Consider the following 20,410-nt stretch of genomic DNA (forward strand, 5'->3'; position numbering starts at 1 on the left):
GGGCAGTGGGCAGGGGACACCCTGAACTGGTTGCCAGCCAGTCGCAGGGCTAACAAAAATGCCATTTTATATAATCTAAATTATCTTAACAAAACATTAAACTTAACCCAGTAAACTCGAATTCAAAAGGTTTTTTCCAATGTTATTTTTACAAGGAAGTACCTTGTGACGCATTCAGACATCTAAGTAAAATGAAAATGCATTATCAAAAACTATTGTATATATAAAGAAAACAAGAAACCAAGCCCACCAAACTTTTATTGTAACCAAAGTTAAACTAGAGATAATAAAAATATATAATTGTTTAATATTAACAAATTGTTTAATAAACATAAATAAAATGGAATTATTTTAAATAAAACGCTGAATTATTTAACAAAAAGTTTAGATAACGATTACTTCCATCCATTATCAGCACAGCCTCTCCTAAGTAGGGTCGCAGGGGTGCTGGAGCCCATCCCAGCTATCTTCGGACAGCGGGCAGGGGACACCCTGAACTGGTTGCCAGATAATGATTACTTATTGTATGTTATTGTCAATACTCATATTTAGTTTAACATAATTTGCTCCAAAAATACTCATCTGAAGCAGTCCCTAACCACAAATAAACTGCAATTCTCAATCATGCAACAGTTTTTAATAATTAGTACTACCTTGAAATTTCTTCCCTCGATTTCGAAATTTATCAGATCTTTAAGTTGTCCGTTGTTAAAATAAATCCAATTATTTTGATTTGTTACCCAGCCCCTATTACCTTTATCCAAAAGTTCTCAAAACCTTTGTTTGACTTAACTCCATCATTGACCTTGAGTTGGCTTGGCTGAGAAATTCTTGACTGTGTGGATCAGATTATATAGAGAATTGGGTAGAGTGGGGATTCAAGGGAGCACCTGTTTCTCAATAAATCTTCAGATAAACTGCACATATAACGTAACTTGATCAAGTGTCAGGCATTACAGAAATTGGATTCCTCGCCTTACTCTTGTTTGAATTCCCCATCTCGTGACCCCCGGGGTATAAGTTCCCATTTTGCCGCTCCTCTTATCTTAAGTCAATCCCAGAGCTATGGATTTAAAGCCAAGGCCGCAGTCACATGTCTCTGCAGCCACATTTATCTGTGAAACGCCGCAGATCGTTTTGACCCCAAGGGGCCTCGAGGTTAAGGTGGGCATCCCCGCCAGGCTGGGCTTTACTGGCGGAACCATGAACTGTGACAGGTCATGTCAGCCCCCGTTCGCTTGAATGTAAATAAAGACGGTCTGGCTCGGTGCCATGGCACTGGTGGAGTTCAATTTTTTGTTGGTAGGGGCAGAATTGGAGGGCCGAGCTGTTAGAATACAGAGACCCCTCGCGACTTCGCGCTTCGGTTTTTGCTGGTTCACTGCTTCCGGATTTTGAACAGAATTTTCTTTATTGTCTTTGATATCAATGTATAGTACATTTTGTTCAGAAAGAGCGCACAGCTATCACGGTGGGAAGGTTGTAAGTGTACTGGGTGGGCATGACTGTCTGTGCGCATGACCGTGATAGGCTGTTTTTATGCTGTAAGTCAAACAGCCTGGGTGGGCGAGCGCACAAGTCAATGTCTCAGAAGGAAAACAAACTAACGACCGCTGGCTTTTAGCGGCTCGTAGCATCAAAAAGAAGTTCATTGATTAAATCAAGACTCTGGGAAAAGTCAGAAGAGCACATAGAACGAGTGATCAAGAGCAGGTGCTCAAAAGGCGTCGGGACAGAAAGCAGCGATAAGGCTGCATGTCTTGCCTGATGCTAGGGTTAGGCTAACAACTCTCCTAAGCCAGCCCTGCCAAACCTGACTAGTCACCCACACCATATCCATTAGACATGATATGGATGGCCTGGAGCTACAACTCGGAGAAAAACGCTACATTCATGACTCTTGTACTTTAAGCAACGCAGAGACCTTGCTGGAGTTGCAGTTACACAATGCTAGCAGTGGAGCTAGACAGCCACTCGCTTTCTCACCCTGAAAGGAGAAGCCCCCAAGCCTTTGCACTTTTGTGTAATAACAATAAAGGCCATTTATTCAACTGCAATTCTGAATTCTGTTTTTATTTGTACACTTGTAGCTGTTATTTTGTTACAGTCGTATACTCAGTCGGTAATGACTTCAACTCGAAGTAAGCTTGCCCCTCAGTCATTGGTCCATCTAAATGCCATGACTTATTCTCAAAAACTGCTGTGAACATTGACAAATGTCACATCACACAGAGTGACTCAGTTAAAAATTTAGGTGTCATATTTGACCCTGATCTATCCTTTGAAATGCATGTAAAGAAAATTACTAGAACCGCTTTCTTCCATCTTCGTAACATTGCTAAAATCCGTTCAATACTGTCTCAGTCGGATGCGGAAATTATAATTCATGCATTTGTTACCTCCCGTCTCGATTACTGTAATGCACTACTCTCTGGTCTCCCGAAGTCTAGAATCAAGTCTCTTCAGCTGATACAAAATGCCGCAGCGAGGCTTTTAACTAGGACAAAAAAGTACGATCACATAACACCGATTTTGGCTAACCTGCATTGGCTCCCAGTTAGCCTTAGATGTGATTTCAAGGTTCTCTTAGTATTATACAAAATCATACATGGACTTGCTCCCTCTTATCTTTCAGATCTGATTTGCCCCTATGTCCCGGTCCGAAGCCTACGATCTGAGAGTGCCGGTCTTCTGGTGATCCCAAGAGCAAAGAAGTGTTCTGCTGGCTATTAAGCTGATGCAGCCCTGTGTGAAAATGGGTTTGACACCCCTGGCTTAAGGTAACACAAAGCTGAAAACGACTTACAGTGATCATTTTAAAAGAGCTTCTCAGATGACTGTTGTTTTTGTGGCTAATATGACTGTTAAGCTATTTCAAGCTGCTAAGCTAGCCCAATAAAACAGACACTAAACACTCGCAAATGTCTCACTTCAAATCGTGGTTGCCTTTTGTTTGCCTGCTGTCATATCAGATTCTGACCTCGCTGGATTAATGCATCCCCGAGAATAACCCCTTCGGACGAAAGGAAGAAAGACGAGAGTCTAGCCCCGTTCCCGAGGGGTCATAAATTGCAAATGGGGGACCCGGACGGGCAATTGAGTGGCGGCAGACGCTCCCTAAAAAACCTCTAACAGGGCGGTGTTTCTCTCCCAGTTTAACCCTCTCACCTCATCTCATCCGCCGTCCTTTTATTCGCGAGGGCCTGATTTATCTTTGAGAGAAAAACAAGCGTCAGACTCCTGCGTGATAAACGACCCGAACTGCTATCTTTATCCCGGACGGGACGATCCGGTAGCTGGGAGTGCGTGTGAATATGTGACTGGGCTACTCAAGAGAATAGTGGCATTTAAGGAAGAAGAAGGATTATTTTCAATAGGCTATAAAACGGTGCACATGATAATATGAACGCACGAAAACTGCTTTTTTGTACTGATGCTGATAAGCCATAAAATCCTGCTCCTGGAGACAGATACCAATGTTTATAACTGATCTTTTTTTAAATGCATATTTAGAAGAAAATCCAAACGTGGTGTACAGAGATCACTCAGTTTTCACGATAAATGGGGACTAGAACCATCTATCCATTATCTGTAACGCTTATCCTCACTAAGGTCGCAGAGGTGCTGGAGCCCATCCCAGCTATCTTGGGGGCAGTGGGCAAGGGACAACCTGAACTGGTTGCCTGCCAGTCGCAGGGCACACAGGAACAGACAACCATTCATACGCTAACTCACATCCAGGGACAATTTTTTGAGTCACTAATTCACCTTTTTAAAATGTAGGAGGAAACCAGAGTGCCCAAAGGAAACCCGCACAGGAACGGGGAGAACATGCAAGCTCTGCATAAGAAGGATGGTAACTAGATTTGAACCCATGACCTCGGAACTGTGCCACAGACGCTCAAACCACTCAGCTGCCATGCCGCCGGGACCAGAACCACCCGGTAAAAGTATGATTCCGTGAAGTAGCGTCGCACCTTCATTAAAGCCCCCAAAGTGTAAACTTACCTCGAGATGACGTCATTATCGACTGAGAGTATATGACTGTAACAAAAAAGACAGTTATAGATCTACAAATAATAACAGACAACATAAACAAACAGTGGAATGAATGCTTTTCTTGCCATTATACAAAAGTAAAACAAAATTGGAGGGCTTCTCCTTTCAGTGTAAAAAAGCAATTTAAATAGCATCCGGCTAGCGACGCACTAGCATCGGGTCTCCTTGAATAGAGACAGATCTCCGCAACGATTAAAATAAGACCGTCCCGAATATAGCGGTTTCATGCCATCCATTTCATGGCTAATGGATCTGGCGTTGGCAAGATGCAGGGTCCGCAGCGGTGACTTTGGAGAGTAGTTAGCCTAGCCGTTAGCTGTAGCCCGGACCAGCAGCACCGCTTTTGCCTTCTCCCAGACGCCGCACGAGTCACTCATGGAACCCGATAATAATCCACGCAGCACCCGCTGGTGATTCCCATTTTATCGCGCCCTCCCTAATCTTTCCCGTCTGAACACAATGCACCCGTGCAAGCATAGTAATGACAACAAAGTCAAAATAATTTCATTTAAAAATCTGCGAAGGATTGAACCTGCAGTAACAGGAGCGCGGAGTAGTGAGGGGTCTCTGTATTTGTCATGGTAGATTTATCACATGCTAAAAAGCTCTTGAACAGGGATGCACAATACCTGAATTTCCCTAATGATAACCAATAAAGTCCTGCTTTTGGAGACAGATATTGATAACAAGAAGACACTGAACCCCTAATGCCCCCGATAGCAGGTAGTTGCCTTGCATGGGTGACGCTGCTATCGGTTAGTTAGTGTGTAAAAGGGAAAAGTGTGAAGCACATTGTAAAGTGCTTTGGGAGGTCTTCATTGACTTGAAAAGTGCTACAAAAATGCAGACCATTTACATTTATTTACATTTATCTAGCTTAGATTTACACATTAGTAGCAAAATAGATCAAAATAAATGTGCAAATTATGATGATCTGCATTTTATATAGCGCTTTTCAAGTCAATGAAGACTTTCCAAACCGCTTTACAATGTGCTTCACATTTACCCATTCACCCACACTCACACACCAATAGCGGCCGTTCAGCCATGCAAGGCGCCAACCTGCTTATTGGGGGCATTAGGGGTTCAGTGTCTTACCCAAGGAAACTTCGACATGAAACTCGGATGATTCGAACCGTGATCTCTTGATCCCAAGACGAGCACTCTACCTTCTGAACTACTGATGATGAATTTGTGGTAAACTACATCTGGGAGGGAGGTGTAAGAATTCTCCCACCGTAGTCCGCTGTGTGTCGTAAGAGGCGACTAAAGTGGAGGGAGCGAGGAGACTGGGGATCCTCTCCTCTCTATCTCTACTCCGTAAGAGACAGCAAGGCAAAGATAGGGGGGCGGGAGACCGAAAGGTTCTGCAAACCCTAGTTCTCGGGTCACTAATTGTGAGAGAATGTGGAAGTAAAGTGACTGAGTGAAAGAAAAAGGAGATCGGAAGGATGATGACTAGAAGGAAGGTAAATGTGAACTATGTACACTAAAGAATCAGTACAGATTGTGTCGGGATTAAGACCCAGGTTTACGAACTTGTTCGGGCATTTGTTAATCTTAACAAGGAATTAATTGTACTTTGATTCACGTTCCCGCACAGACACTTGCAGAAATTTGACAGAATAAACGTAATGTGTCAAAATTCAGAATCCCGTACAATCTCAACAGCCTGTACCATCTTGATTCGGGCGACGGATTATGGCCAAGCTCTCCGGTGCCTCGCACACATTGTGAAGAGGTAGGTATGAGACACGACCAAGTTCTATAGATGTATAATTCTACAGAAAATCCTATCACATCAGTTGATTGAATTTTACAGCGTGGCTTCAAGTAACTCCTTATTACGTCTTTCTTTTCTATCGGGCTGCTATCGTGACGCCATATTTGTCCATTATCGGTTTGATAACAATCGTCCCAGTAATTATCACGCATCTTTACATGATAACACTGTTTTCTCATCAGGGCGCTTCCATTTTCAACACACACACCGACACACTCGTGTTCCCACTGTCCCTTGTTGCCCCAATGCTACACAGCCCCTTTTATCCCCAAATGAAATTCTTTGGAAAGTCATTTTATATCACCCTTTGACTGTTCATTGAACTGTAAAACCACCCCATTGGAAAGCAAATAAAAGGATAGGAGAAGGGTGGGTGGTGGGCGATGGGGCAAGGAGGAGAATTATAATTCTTTGCAGGCCTTTAGTATTAACCCAAACACCAGAGCTGTCAGCAGTTCAGAGAGGGAGGTGCGAGGGCCAAACATTCAGTGTTAATTGGCACTTTGTAAGCTCTGAGCCGTCCTTTTGTGAGCCGAGTGGAGGAGAGAGTGAGGGAGGGATAGGGTCAGCAGAGGGAGGGCCACAGATAGAGGGAGAGAGAGAGAGAGCGATAGAGAGAGAGAGAGAGAGAGAGAGAGAGAGAGAGAGAGAGAGAGAGAGAGAGAGAGAGACAGAGAGACAGAGAGACAGAGAGAGCTAGAGAGCTAGAGAGCTCTTGTTCTTGCGGGTTTGTTGGGCCTTGTTGAGGGTGTTTACGGTTCACTTCTTATCCTTTGTTAATTGGACTCGCCCCTCCATGAAGGGAAAAATAGAAGAATTTAGGCTGCCACCCATGTTTGTGGTGACTCTGACGAACCGGCAACATTGCAAAGGGAATCGTGGCAAGGATATAAGGAGGCCTCACATATTTTTCAATAGGAATGTCAAGTTTATTTCTCATTATTTTTTTCTTGGAAAAGTTTACGTTTGTCTGACTGTCTGCCTGTCTGTCTGTCTACCTGTCAGTCTATCATTGCATCTGTCTATGCATCCATCTATCTTCCACCTGCCTGCCTGCCTGTCTGTGTGTCTTTGTGTATGTGTGTCTGTCTGTCTGTCTGTCTGTCTGTCCTTGCATCCGTCTTTGCATCCATCTGTCTGCCTGCCTGTCTACCTGTTTGTCAATGTCCTTGCATCCGTCCATCGATCTATCGATCGATCGATAGGTCTGTCTGTCTGTGTGTCTGTGTGTCTCTCTATCTATCTGTCTATGTGTCTATCTATATATCTATGTGTCTATCTATTTATGTGTCTCTCTCTCTGTATCTGTCAGTCCATGCATCTGTCTATGCATCCATATGTTTGTCTGTCGATGCATCCATCTGTCTGTCTGTTAATCTACTTGCCTACCCGTCGTCCTGCCTACCTGTCTGACTGCGTACCTGCCTACCTTTTTATCTGTCTGTCATCCATCTATCCATTCCTGTCATCCATCCATGTCATCCATCATCAATGTCAGCATCAATTAATTTCACCCATCCATCAATGTCATCCACCCATAAATGCATGGAGGTCAAATGTCATCCATTCATCCATGTCTTCCGTCATCCATTCATCAATGTCATCCATCAATGCATAGATGTCATTCATCAGTAATCAATGCATTGTTATCATCCATCCATCCATCCATTCGTGTTATCCATCCATCCATTTGTCTTATCCATCCATGTATTCATGTCATCCATCCATCAATTTGTCATATAGGGCTCCATCAATAAATCGAGGAAATTGGTTAAAATGGACAAAAGGCGGCATGGCGACTGAGCGGCTAACACATCCACGGCACAGTTCTCAGCTCACGGGTTCAAATCCAGCAACCAGCCTTCCCAGGCAGAGTTTGCACATTCTCCCCATGCCTGCGTGGGTTTCCACTTACTTATTTGCAGGTGTATTGCATACATTTCAGGTTATGAAGCTAGGTACTGTGTGTACCTAGCTTCATAACCTGAGAACTTCTTAAAAAAAGTCCCATTTTGAATGTAAACGCGCTAATACGTTCCAAGTCCCGCAAAAGTACAGTATGATGTGTTTTTAATGCTAAATGGTAAATGGTCTGCATTTACATAGCGCTTTTCAAGTCAATGAAGACCTCCCAAAGCGCTTAGGGATTCAGTGTCTTGCTCAAGGACACTTCGACATATAACACGGAGGAACCGGGAATCGAACCTGCGACCTCTTGATAGCAAGACGAGCGTTTTAACTTCTAAGCTAATGCCACCCATAATAAATCATAAAAGAGCTTTAAAACATGAAACAAATGCATGTTAAAAAATTACCTCACTATAAAAAAATGAAAAGCACATGATGTAAAAAAAAAGTTTAAAGAAAAAAATACAGACGTCTACCTTTTTTTCCCTGCCGTTTTGAAAAACTGATCTAATAACGTCTGCTTTTGCCAATCTGTTGGAAATGTGCCAAGCAGACATAAGAATGAGCGATAGCCCCACTTGTCAAGACTGTTTCCCGGCGATTCCTTTCCATAAATTGCTAGACTTTGTGGAATTCTGCCAAAATGTCTGTAATCTAGGCTGGATGGCAACGTCCCTCCCCCTCATCCTCTTCTCTGAGCTCTGAACTGTGGCCATGACACGGAGAGCATGCCGGGATGCACCAGGCCAGTTTGTTTACGTCCGGGAAATATAGCACTGAATTTTTTATTTCTGAAAATGCCTTCATAACTAGAGGCAGTACTTTGTAACCTGAAACTTTAGTATGTAGAGACCTTCCTAAGTAAAAGTACCACTGCATATATTTTTTTAATTTTCGCGGTTTCGTACAATAGCATGAATACTTCTTTTTCGAGTTTTTTTTCACTCGACAGTCACTGCGTTTGGATTTTAAAAGACGGGCCCGGTTCCGATCCCCTTCCCCTGATACGGCGATGTTAATAATAACACGGGCGCGAGTGAAAGGACGCAGGTGTCGGGCATTGTGCTGCCGTGAATGGACCTGGGGGAAGGAGGTCAGGGGCCACCTCGGCCACCTCCTCACAACCACACTTTTGATTCACACTGACGCTCCCTTTCACAGGTTTTCCGACATTCCCCCCCCTATTTTCCCCTCTCGTCCCTTTGTTATCACAGCTCGATGTCTGGTGAAAACTTAGAGGGGTCGTGCTCGAGCTCGTTATTCAGAAAGATTAACATTCTTTTCAAAATGAATCACCAGGGCACAATGGTGCAGATCAATGGCTGGATTCGGGCTTGGGAATAGCTATGAATGTATATTAGAGTTTAAGGAAGTAATCGTTCATTATGCTCGGGGAGTTGTTTTTTTTTTTTTCAAATCAATGACGGTGCTTATTAGTTGCATTGGAGCTGAATGTTTTTTATTTAATTTATTTGATCTGCTACCTAGTAAATTATTTCAGAATAACTGAACCATTTCACCACCAAGTTTTTCTTAGCCGGTGTGCCGCTAATTGTAATAGAAGTTCAGATAAATTTAGGATTTAAAAAAATAATCCCACTAGAAAAACATTTATATTAAGTTAAACGAAAAAAAAAAAACAGGTTAAGAATAGTACAAATGAAAGTGAAGAAATACAACAAAATTAGTTGTTATTACTTTCTCATCCAAACTCCTGAACCATGACTGCCACAGATTATGAATATCATGTTTTCAACAAAGGCTCTATTAAAGCCTGTATCGACAATTAAAAATGACCCTGGAGCCAAGAATTTATTTTATTTCATTAACATTTTCTTTAGGTAGTCTATTTTTGTTTGTTTTTATTTGTGGTTGACATGGTCAAATTAACCCAACTTCCTACTTATCTCACGTTTTGTCTTTCTTTTTGTCTATTTTTGTCCATCTTTTTCCTCAATTTTCCTTCCTTATTTGCTCTCTCTCTTTCTCTGGTTGTCTCTTTCTATCCTTATCTCCTTAGCTTCCTTTCTTTTTATCTGCCTCTCTTTCTCTTACTGTGTCTCCTTCTCTACCTCTCTTTCTTTTTTCCTGTTTTTTTCCTCTCTTTCCCCCTTTCTTCCTTCTCTCTCTCTTTCTCTCTCTCTCACTTTCTCTCTCTATTTCTCTCCTTCTTTCTCTCTTTTGTACTCTCTCTCTTACTGTCTCTCTTCCTTCCTTCTTCATTCCTTCTTTCTAGGCTACTTTTTCTCTCACTTTCCCCTTTTCTTCCTTTTACTGTCACTTTTCTGCTCCCTCTCTTCTTTTTCCTAGGATTCTGTTTCTCTCTCTCTCCCTTTCTTCTTTTTCTCTCCCTCTTTCTCTCTCTCTATTTATCTTTTTCTACCCATATCTTTTCATTTTCCTCTCTTTTTACCTCTCTTATTCTCTCTCTTTTTGTTTCTCTTCCTCTCCCTCTCTTTTTCTTCATGTTTCTCTTTCTCTCTTTTTCCCCCTTTCTTCCTTTTCTCTCTCCCTCTCTCTCTCTCTCTCTCTCTCTCTTTCTCCCTCTTTCTCTCTCTTCCCCCCTTTCCTCATTTTCTCTCTCTCTCTCTCTTTCGTTCTCTCTCTCTAAACATATTATTCTAATAGTAAAATAAGGCAACCCCTTTAATTTAAAATGTCGCAATTGTGTTTAAGAGGTACCACATCTCATTTTATAGTTATTTAGTTTGTTTTCTGTCCCAAGAAGGTTAGTGATAAAGGGAAGAGGAAGTGGAAAAGACTGTCAACAACAATCGAGCCAAAGAAAGAAATGATTGCGAACTACTAAAATACACTGCTTAAAGGGACAGTGAATGGTTTAAAAATGTTATATTTTTAGCTTTGTTTACCAGTGTATTGATTTGCATTAGCTACACAAGTACTGTAATCATTTTTGTTTAGGTACACGATTGTTTAATATTTTGGGCAGAGACTTCTTTTAGCATATGGCTATTTTAAAGCAGTTTGAGGGGTCGCTCATATGCGATCAGGCTTATGTGCGAGTATGTACGTCACGGTACTTGAAGTCGTTTTCGTTTTAAGTCAAGTCATTTTTATTTGTACTCAACGGACCCGAACGGCGACATCTTGTGACAATCTCTACAAAGACTACAAAGACTTCAGCTAAGTTAAACGATTCAGCAAAGCTAAAATTTGGTCTTTTAAATATTAGATCGCTTGCCCCTAAAGCTGTACTTGTTGATAATATTATTCGTGATTACAAACTTAACTTGATTGGTCTATGTGAAACTTGGTTGAGACCGGATGAGTTTTTACCGTTAAATGAGGCTTCTCCTCAAGACTACGTGAGCAGCCATGTAGCACGCCCTTTGAAGAAGGGTGGCGGTGTCGCGCTAATTTCTGAAAAAACGCTCAAATTTACTGCTCGTACCTTTAATAATTACAAGGCGTCGAGGCTCTGGTTATGCGGTCCTCTCTATTGTCAATTTTTGTAGTAACTATTTATCGAGCACCAGGGCCATACACAGCTTTCTTGGACGAATTCGTTGAACTTCTGTCTGAACTAGTAACCTATGCAGACAAAATTATAATTATGGGGGACTTTAACATTCATATGAACTCCCCACTCAGCTCACTTACTGTTGCGTTTCGGTCTCTAATTGATGCATTTGGTTTTAATCAACTGGTTGATTTGCCAACTCATAAAGATGGAAACACGCTAGATTTAGTTCTGACTCGAGGAGTTTCAACCTCAAACATGACGGTGTTACCGTGTACTACTGTTATCTCGGATCATTATTTAGTTACATTTGAGGTGCTAGTGTTGGAGCTCAGTCGGTAGAGTATGAGACTCTTAATCTCAGGGTCGTGGGTTCGAGCCCCACGTTGGGCGCCATTTAATGTTGGAGAAATTGGAGGTTCGATAATCGAGAGAAAAGTCTTCTCATATGTGGATAAGGAAAATGGACAGGAGCCAGCCGCGTGGAGGGAGATACAACTTTATTGATGCGTCAATGAAGATCTCGGAGAGCTGGGAACATGACAGTGTTTTTAAAGCTGGTAGCGACGATTAAGCATCGATTACACCCCAAAAGGCGGTCCTGTATCACGTATCAAGTACAGAGCGTCCCGTCCCTTGCACGCTATCTTCAAGGAAACTTAATGTCTGCCAAGAGTATCTTCAAGGATGTCTACCCGACCTTTTCCCACAACTGTAAGCAAGTCTTTCTAAATTTCTACATGTATGCAAATCTATTCTACAAATGCAAGTGTATTTACCACAACACTAGCTAGATGTAGTACTAAAAAAAGCTGAAGAATTTAGCAGACGCAATATTAAGCACTGGCACAGTTTCTGAGCTCTCCGATCTTCTTTCAGGAGCAGTTGTGTCCTTTCCTTCATACAAACGCTCCATCGACTCACTCATGAATGAGTTTAATGCTACCCTGGCTAGTGTCCTGGATTCAGTAGCGCCCACACGGCTTAAATCACGACCCAAAAGACGCACGCCTTGGTGATGAAACTAGATCCCTTAAACAAGAATGCAGGAAATCTGAAAGAAAAGGGCGCGCTACTAAGCTTGAGGTTTTCCATCAAACCTGTGGTGTAACAGCTTGTTAAAGTATAAAGTATAAATCCTTACAAGGCAACAGATTATCCCAGATAGTTCCACCAATTGCCCTTGCCTCTGCAAAATCAGCCTACCTTTCGAAGGTGATTGCGTCACAAAAGAACAATCCCAAAATCCTTTTCGACACTGTAGCATCGCTTACAAGGCAACGGATTATCCCAGATAGTTCCACCAATTCAGACTTCATGGTCTTCTTTAATAAGAAGATTCAATGCATACAGGAAGAAATTGCTAAAGACAGTATTAATACAGCACATACTAAAGGGCTGAAATCTATAGATGCACGACATGGTGGCTGTCCAGGGAATTTGTCCCGTTTTAGTGAACTGTTACTCGATAATCTTAAACAGGTGGTGAATACGGCCAAACCGACGACTTGCCTGTTCGACCCGCTTCCAGGTTCACTTATTAAAGGTCTTTTTGGGGTCCTTGGACCTTCAGTTCTAAATAATATAAACATATCACTCTGCTCAGGTGTAGTTCCAGCGGCTTTTACGTCCGCTGTTATTAAACCTACACTGAAACGACCCAACCTTGATCCAGAAAACTTATGTAATTACAGACCTGTGTCAAACCTACCGTTTCTTTCTAAAGTACTTGAAAAAGTAGTGGCACAGCAGCTGAATCATTTCATAACCGAGAACAATCTTTTTGAATCAATGCAATCAGGATTCAGGGCTAACCACTCTACTGAGACAGCTCTGATTAAGGTAACCAATGATCTCCTACTGGACCTCATCACTTTTGCTGCTGCTGGATCTTAGTGCTGCTTTTGACACAGTGGACCATAATATCCTACTAGAACGTCTGGAAAATGGTCATTTTGTTTGTTTTTCTTTTTAAAAAAGTGAATATATTCTATCTCTGCTTTTAACTGCACAATCCTTTCATCGGATACCTTTAAAAATCTAATTCGTTGCTGAGTCCCATGATTTTGGCCTTTTCCACTTTTTTATCACCTGTTTCCTTATCTAGCCACTGGGTTATGTGATTCGGGGTCTCGACGCTTGACACATTTTCATATGCTGTGGCAAATTTTTACCAGCCTATTTAGTAGTTTCTCCCCCTAGCCACTACAATAAGAGTCTCCAATGTGGTGCCCATTGATTGAGACTATGTAACCTCACTTTCAATAATTAACCTGGTAATAACAAAGTAATAACATAGTAATAACATGATACGTTTTTTTAGACCCATATCAAACTGGGTGCCCTTTGTGCTAATTAGTAAAACAAAGAAGCTCTCAGATTGAAAAAGGTTAGAGACCCCTGCGCTTAAGTTAGCCACTCACACCAGCTCTGACCAATTCCAGCTAATCGGTCTTTTCAGTCACTCCGGGTGTATCCATCTTGCTCGGTCGGATCAACACCAGCAGTCTTTCGAATGTTGCCAAGTGGAATCCTTCAGTCTTTCGTGTGTATGTACATGCTACAAGCTACAACGACCTCTAGCGGTGAATTATTACATGCTGTGAATGTAATTTACAACGTCATTGGGGTTTTAATTGTATCACGTTCCGATATGTTGGACCAGCGCTTCATTTTTCATACACAAGTTTTATACCCGGAGTCACTGCGTCTGATTGTTTTCACATAAAATATGTGGTGGTTGACCTCCGTATGGAGTCGGTGTCCTTCATGCTCAGAGAAGCAGCACAAGAAATAATCATAAATTCAAGCTGCCACCTGACTGCTGGAGTTGTACAGTACCATCACCACGGATGAGAAGAAGCGTATTTATGGCCCCAAACTGGACATTTGTGCTGCCACAGCCATTTTTCGCTGGCTCAGGTATAAAATGAAAAATCCAAGACTTGTTTCTAATGATATTTTCCTTTGGTTTAGTTTGTAAGGATTTTATTTTTTTTTTTTTAATTAAACTAAAGGTTGTTTCCCTTTAAACACATGGCTCTCGGGCCAAATGTGGCCCGCACCATTATTTTATTTGGCCTGCGAGAGCTTAGAATAATTGAGCTTCTAATGATAAACCGGGTTAAAAGAGTACTTTGACTAGAAACTGAATTTCCCGCAGTGCCTACAATATCTGCAAAGTGACAATGTGCAAAAAGATTTTATTTTGTTATGCAGTGATAACGCTAGATCGTTTTTGCTAGTGTTCGTGTATTTGGCAGAAGAGAGAGAGGGAGAGAGGGGGAGAGAGAGCAAGAGAAAAGAAGAAAGGAGGAAAGAGAAAGGAAGAGAGGAGGAAGACAGCAGAAAAGAGAATGAAACAAAGGAAAAAAAAAAGATAGAGAGATAAAGAGCAAGAGTAAGAGAGGGAGATAAAAAGAGAGTTAGATAAAAAGATAGGAAGATAAAGAGATAAGGATAGAAAGAGAGAGAGAAGAAGGAAGGAAGAAAAAATAAAGAAAAAAATAGAAAAATTTAAAAAGAAAAAGAAAAAAAAGACAAAAGAAAGATAAAAAGTAAGATAAGTAGGAAGTAGGGTCAATTCGACTCAGTAAACCAAAAAAGAAAAAAGGAAAACTGAGTCGAAACCCGCAAGACATGGGTTTCGACTCAGTCCTGTTCCTGTTGGTATTTCCTGTCCGTTATTATTCCTGTTTATTTTGTCCTGTTTAATTTCGGTATCCAGTTTTGTTTCCATCTATTTTTGTCCTGTTTATTATTTTCGACAGTTTTCGTTCCCGTCTAGTTTGTCCTGTTTATTTTTGATATCCCGTTTCATTATCTATCCTGTCTGTCCCGTCCTGTCCAGTATCCACCCCATCTGTCCGATATCAACTCGGGCAATTGGTATCGATATCGTCAGCCTCTGGCTTCCTATCATTTCACGCCAGACTGCTTCCTAACGTGCATGACTCCCCATTTCCCATAAAACAAAAGGTTTGTGTGAGTAACGTCACGCGTTTGGGTCCTGATCCTGTTCCATGACAGAAACATTGTATGCAATAAGATTAGACATGGCACTCCAGGGTAAAACATGTAATGAAGACTTTAAAGAGTCTGGAAATTGAGCCGAATTATTACTATTTTTTTTTTTAAATCAACTTTGCTACAACAGTGATATATATATATATATATATATACATAAATATATAAAATGTTTTCTAGGATATTTTTATCATCTTAAGTTTTCTCCAACCGCAAATGGGATAAACACTAAAAAAATTGAAAAATAGAAATAAAAATACAATAAAAAATATGAAATAAATACAACAAAAAGGGATCTACTGTAAAAATATTAGAAAAGAATATAATATGTCAAGGGAATACCAAATTAAGGAATAAGAAAGGTAAACAGTATAAAGATGATTCAAATTAAAATAATAATACTTATAAATAAATACAAACTATATAGTATAGAGTCATAAACAGTATAAAAAATACAAATACATTAAAGGAATAAAATAAAAACTGAAACAGTATAAAACCAAGGTAGGTTTAAAAATAAACAGTAAAATTACAAACAAAGTAATGTAAAACCAAAACTACAATTTACAAAAATAATTTAAAAAAGGGGAAAAACAGTATTGAAGCTAGAAGTCTTATTCAATAACAGTATACAAAATGATCATCTAAAATAACACACACAAAAAAAACTAGAATCAAAACTTGAAGTTATAAACATTTTGCAAGTAACTCTGCCACACCAAGGCCAGCTCCATCCAGGATCTGTAGGGAGCAACAGCCTTGTTGGACAGAAAATTCATGAAGCAAGTCAAGATCTATTTACAGCATGGAGTACATAAAATTATCCTCCAATCCGATTCCCAGATATTTCCGTGTCCTGTCCCCGGCAATCTGTGCAGGGAGTTGATGGAGATGCTGGAGTAGAGTGCAGAGATTTAGGACCTTGCATTTGGGACACTCATTTGGTGCAGGTATACCTGTAAGTTCTGTATTGTTTCCCCGACATTCCATGTTAAAACTTTTTTTTCATGTTACCGCGCTCGTCTTGGGATCAAGAGGTCGCGGGTTCGGTTCCCGCTTCCTCCGTGTTATAAGTTGAAGTGTCCTTGGGAAAGATGCTGAATCCCTGAGGCATGTTGTTGCCTTGCCCTGCTATCAGTGTGTGAATGGGTAAGTGTGAAGCACATTCTAAAGCGCTTTGGGAGGTCTTCAGTGATTTGACAAACTCTATATAAATGCAGGCCATGTATAATAAGGACAGGTCAAGATAAGGATGATTAAGGACATTTACTTCTCTCTGTAACGAGTACTGTCAGGCGTTATTGATACAGACGCGCCCCTACTTACGAAGGAGATACTTCGGGATGATTGTACTGTTTTGTACTGAAAAATAATTATTGAATAAAATAGTATACTAATAAGTAATGAAGTGAAATTTAGCTTACTTGTGGTAGAAAGTGGCCGGAAAAAAAAAGCAATCCAACCAATTTCTCAATCGCATCAAGCTTTCTTATTACACTTTTGTTTCAAAAGAAACCTTTTATAAGTAACCTGTATTATTTTGTTCTAAAAAATAAACATTTAACAAAATAATATGTTCTATAAAGAACAAAAAGTTGAGTTTAACTTACTTTTGGAAGATGCCTTTCGAGAGGTCCTCCTCCAATGTTAAAAGTGGGTGATAAAAAAGCGATCCAGCCATTTTCTGAACAGCATCGAGCTTCCTTATTCCACTTTTGTTTCTTTTGAAACGGCCGCCTCTTCTTTACTCTTTACACCAACCATATTAAATGGATGCAGGAGACATTAAACGATAAAAATGTCAAAGTTCTTAGCGTGCTGGAGATACAGTATAGTATGTTTACACACAAACTAGGAAGAGGAAGTGGGTTTCTTCTTCGGGGTGGATGCTGGGTGAGCACAATATCTCTGTATTATTTTTTATTGCAAGATCTGTTGCAGCCTGGTCATCCTGGACGGGAGATTACCTCATGTGCGGTCCCATCTCAAGGTTTCTTCATTTTCCTCATGTTGAGATTTTTAAGTTTTTCCTTGCCCTCATACAGGTTTTAGATCAGGGGATGGTGCCATAATAGTCTGCAGTTTGCAATAATCTAAGGTTTGTGCAGCCCTTTGAGACTCCCTGAGATTAAGGGCTATACAATTTTAACATGACTCGACATGTTTTTGAGTTTTTCCTTGCCCTCATGTAGGTTTTAGATCAGGGGATGGTGTCATAATAGTCTGTAGTTTGCAATAGTCTGTGCAGCCCTTCGAGACTCCTTGTGATTAAGGGCATCACAAATAGACATGACTTGACCGGAGTTCCACAGGTTGGTGTACACATATTCGTCTATATCTTTCAATATGTGGCTATTTCAAAGCAGTTTTAGAAGGTCAGCCTAAATGTGAGTAAATAAGATTATTACTCTCAAAGTAATGTGTCACAAATCTGGGGGGTGACTCCATTACCTTTTAAACTGCGATGACTTTTTTCCAGTAACGTGCCCAACACTGGTACTATCTGATGGAATATCACCACTTTTTTCTTTGATCAATGGAAAACAGTTAGGCCACCATTCCGCCCACTCTGAAGAACAGCAATTCTCTGCAGGCATACAGTAGTCTGGGACCAGCAGGACACAACCTCTAGGATGGAAGACAATAAAGCCGAGACCACCTGGGCACATTGAGCCAACAGCTTCACAGGATGCCTGCCGGGCCCTCGGACAATGGCACAAAAGGATACCGGGGAGAAAGGCCGCCTCCGCTGGAGGTCTGCAATGACTACCGTGGCCGGCTTTGGAATGATAAAATAAAAAGAGGTTTGCAGGAGCTAAGGAGGGAGGGGGAGGAAACTTGGGGGTTGGGTCGATACAGAAATGACAGATATCATTCTTAGATATTATGGAAACTGTTTTTGTTTTAAAATATTAATATTGTATGTATTTATTTATGTGTTCCGTACAGAGACTTCAAAGTTTAGTTATAGTTGTGGAATCTTTCACTAGCTTGATAATACTGCCCCCGTGGGGCCATAAAAGGTACTACTGCAAGACACATTATTTTTCTTTTTGCGCCCTCATCTGCTTTGACTTCTTATTCACATAATACAAAGTGTCCCAAAAATGTATTCACACTTTAAAATTAAAAGATATTAGATGTTGTTATCTGAAAGTCCTCCTGATGTTGAGTCTCCATCTAAACTTTAAACTTAATAACGGCCAATATTTTTCATTTTGTGATGGCGGATATTGGTACTTACAAAAGAACATTTAGAAAACATTTCTAGACCTTTTCAAAATAATGCTGAAGTGCAAAGGGTTCCACGCGCACAGATGCTCCAACAAGTCTTTGCATTTCAGCTTTATTTTCACATTTCCAGATTATTTTTCAGATTTTTTTCCCCACAATCCTAAACCTGTTATCTGTCATTCTTGCTCCGAAACTAAATCTATCTGTCTATCTATCTACCCTGGTCATATCCCTTGAGAGGGGTGACCAACAGCAAGACAAACACAGATAAAACAAAGAAAATAAAAAAGGCTAAAAAGTAGCATAAAACACACACAAAACAGGGCACCTGTATGATGCGGCAGGGGTAAACCAGTGAAACCAGTGAAAATGAATAAAATAGGACAAACTTTATTGGCTATTTAAAGTCAAAGTGTGTGAACATTTTTTTCTGGAACACCCTGTATATTGAATATTTGGAATCCTTACCTAGTATTTGCCGCTATGTTTGTCTGGCATCTTGCTGCCACACCGTACCCTTGGCATGGATTTTTGTTCCCATTACACAATATAGTGCCATCTAGTGATCAAATATTACACCCTGGGGCTTTAAGTATACGTTCAAGGACAGTTAATGACTTAATACCCAACAGGGCAACATGGTATTTCAATAGCAAGAATTCAAAGTATTGATCGATCAATTACAGTGACTTACAACAGTATTTGGCCCCCTTGAACTTTGTGACCTTTTGCCACATTTTAGACTTTAAATATTAATATATAAAACTGTAATTTCTTGTGAAGCATCAACAATAAGTGGGACGCAATCATTAAGTGGAACACACTTTGTTGGATATTTTAAACTTTTTTAACAAATAAAAAAACGAAAAAGTGGGTGTGCAAAATGATTCAGCCCCATTTAGTTAAGACTTTGTAGCGCCACCGTTTGCTGTGATTACAGCTGCAAGTCGCTTGGAGTATGTCTATCAGTTTTGCACATCGAGAAACTGATATTTTTGCCCATTCCTCCTTGCAAAACAGCTCGAGCCCGGTGAGGTTAGATGGAAAGCGTTTGTGAACAGCAGTTTTGAGTCCTTTCCACAGATCCTCAATTGGATTGAGGTCTGGACTTTGACTTGGCGATTCTAACCCCTTGATATGTTTTTTGGTGAACCATTCCATTGTAGCTTTTGATTTATGTTTTGGATCATTGTCTTGAAGACAAATCTTCGTCTCGGTCTCAGGTCATTTCAGGTTTTCTCCCAGAATGGTCCTGTATTTGGCTCCATCCATCTTCCCATCAATTTTAACCATCTTCCCTGTCCCTGCTGAAGAAAAGCAGGCCCAAACCATGATGCTGCCACCACTATGTTTGATTGTGGGGATGGTGTGTTGAGGGTGATGAGCTTGGTGGCTTTTACCCCAAACATAGCGTCTTGCGTTGTTGCCAAAAAGTTTGATGTTCGTCTCATCTGACCAGAGCACCTTCTTCCACATGTTGGGTGTGTCTCCTGGGTGGCTTGTGGCACACTTTAAACAACACTTTTTATGGATATCTTTTAGAAATGGCTTCCTTCTTGCCACTCTTCCATAAAGGCCAGAATTGTGCAGTATACAACTGATTGTTGTCCAATGGACAGATTCTCCCACCTTAGCTGGAGACCTCTGGGCTGCATCTCTGATCATTTTTCTCTTTATGAACTGAAAGTTTAGGGGGACGGCCCGATCTTGATAGATTTACAGTGGTCTGATATTCCTTCCATTTCAATATTACTGCTTGCACAGTGCTCTTTGGGATGTTTAAAGCTTGGAGAATATTTTTTTGTGTCCAAATCCAGCTTTAAACTTCTCCACAACAGTATCTCTGACCTGCCTGGTGTATTCCTCGTTCTTCATGATGCTCACTGCGATTCAAACAGACCTCTGAGACTATCACAGCG

The sequence above is a fragment of the Urocampus carinirostris genome, chromosome 12, assembly GCF_059441175.1.
Source record: "Urocampus carinirostris isolate Australia breed hairy pipefish chromosome 12, RoL_Ucar_1.0, whole genome shotgun sequence".
NCBI lineage: Eukaryota > Metazoa > Chordata > Actinopteri > Syngnathiformes > Syngnathidae > Urocampus > Urocampus carinirostris.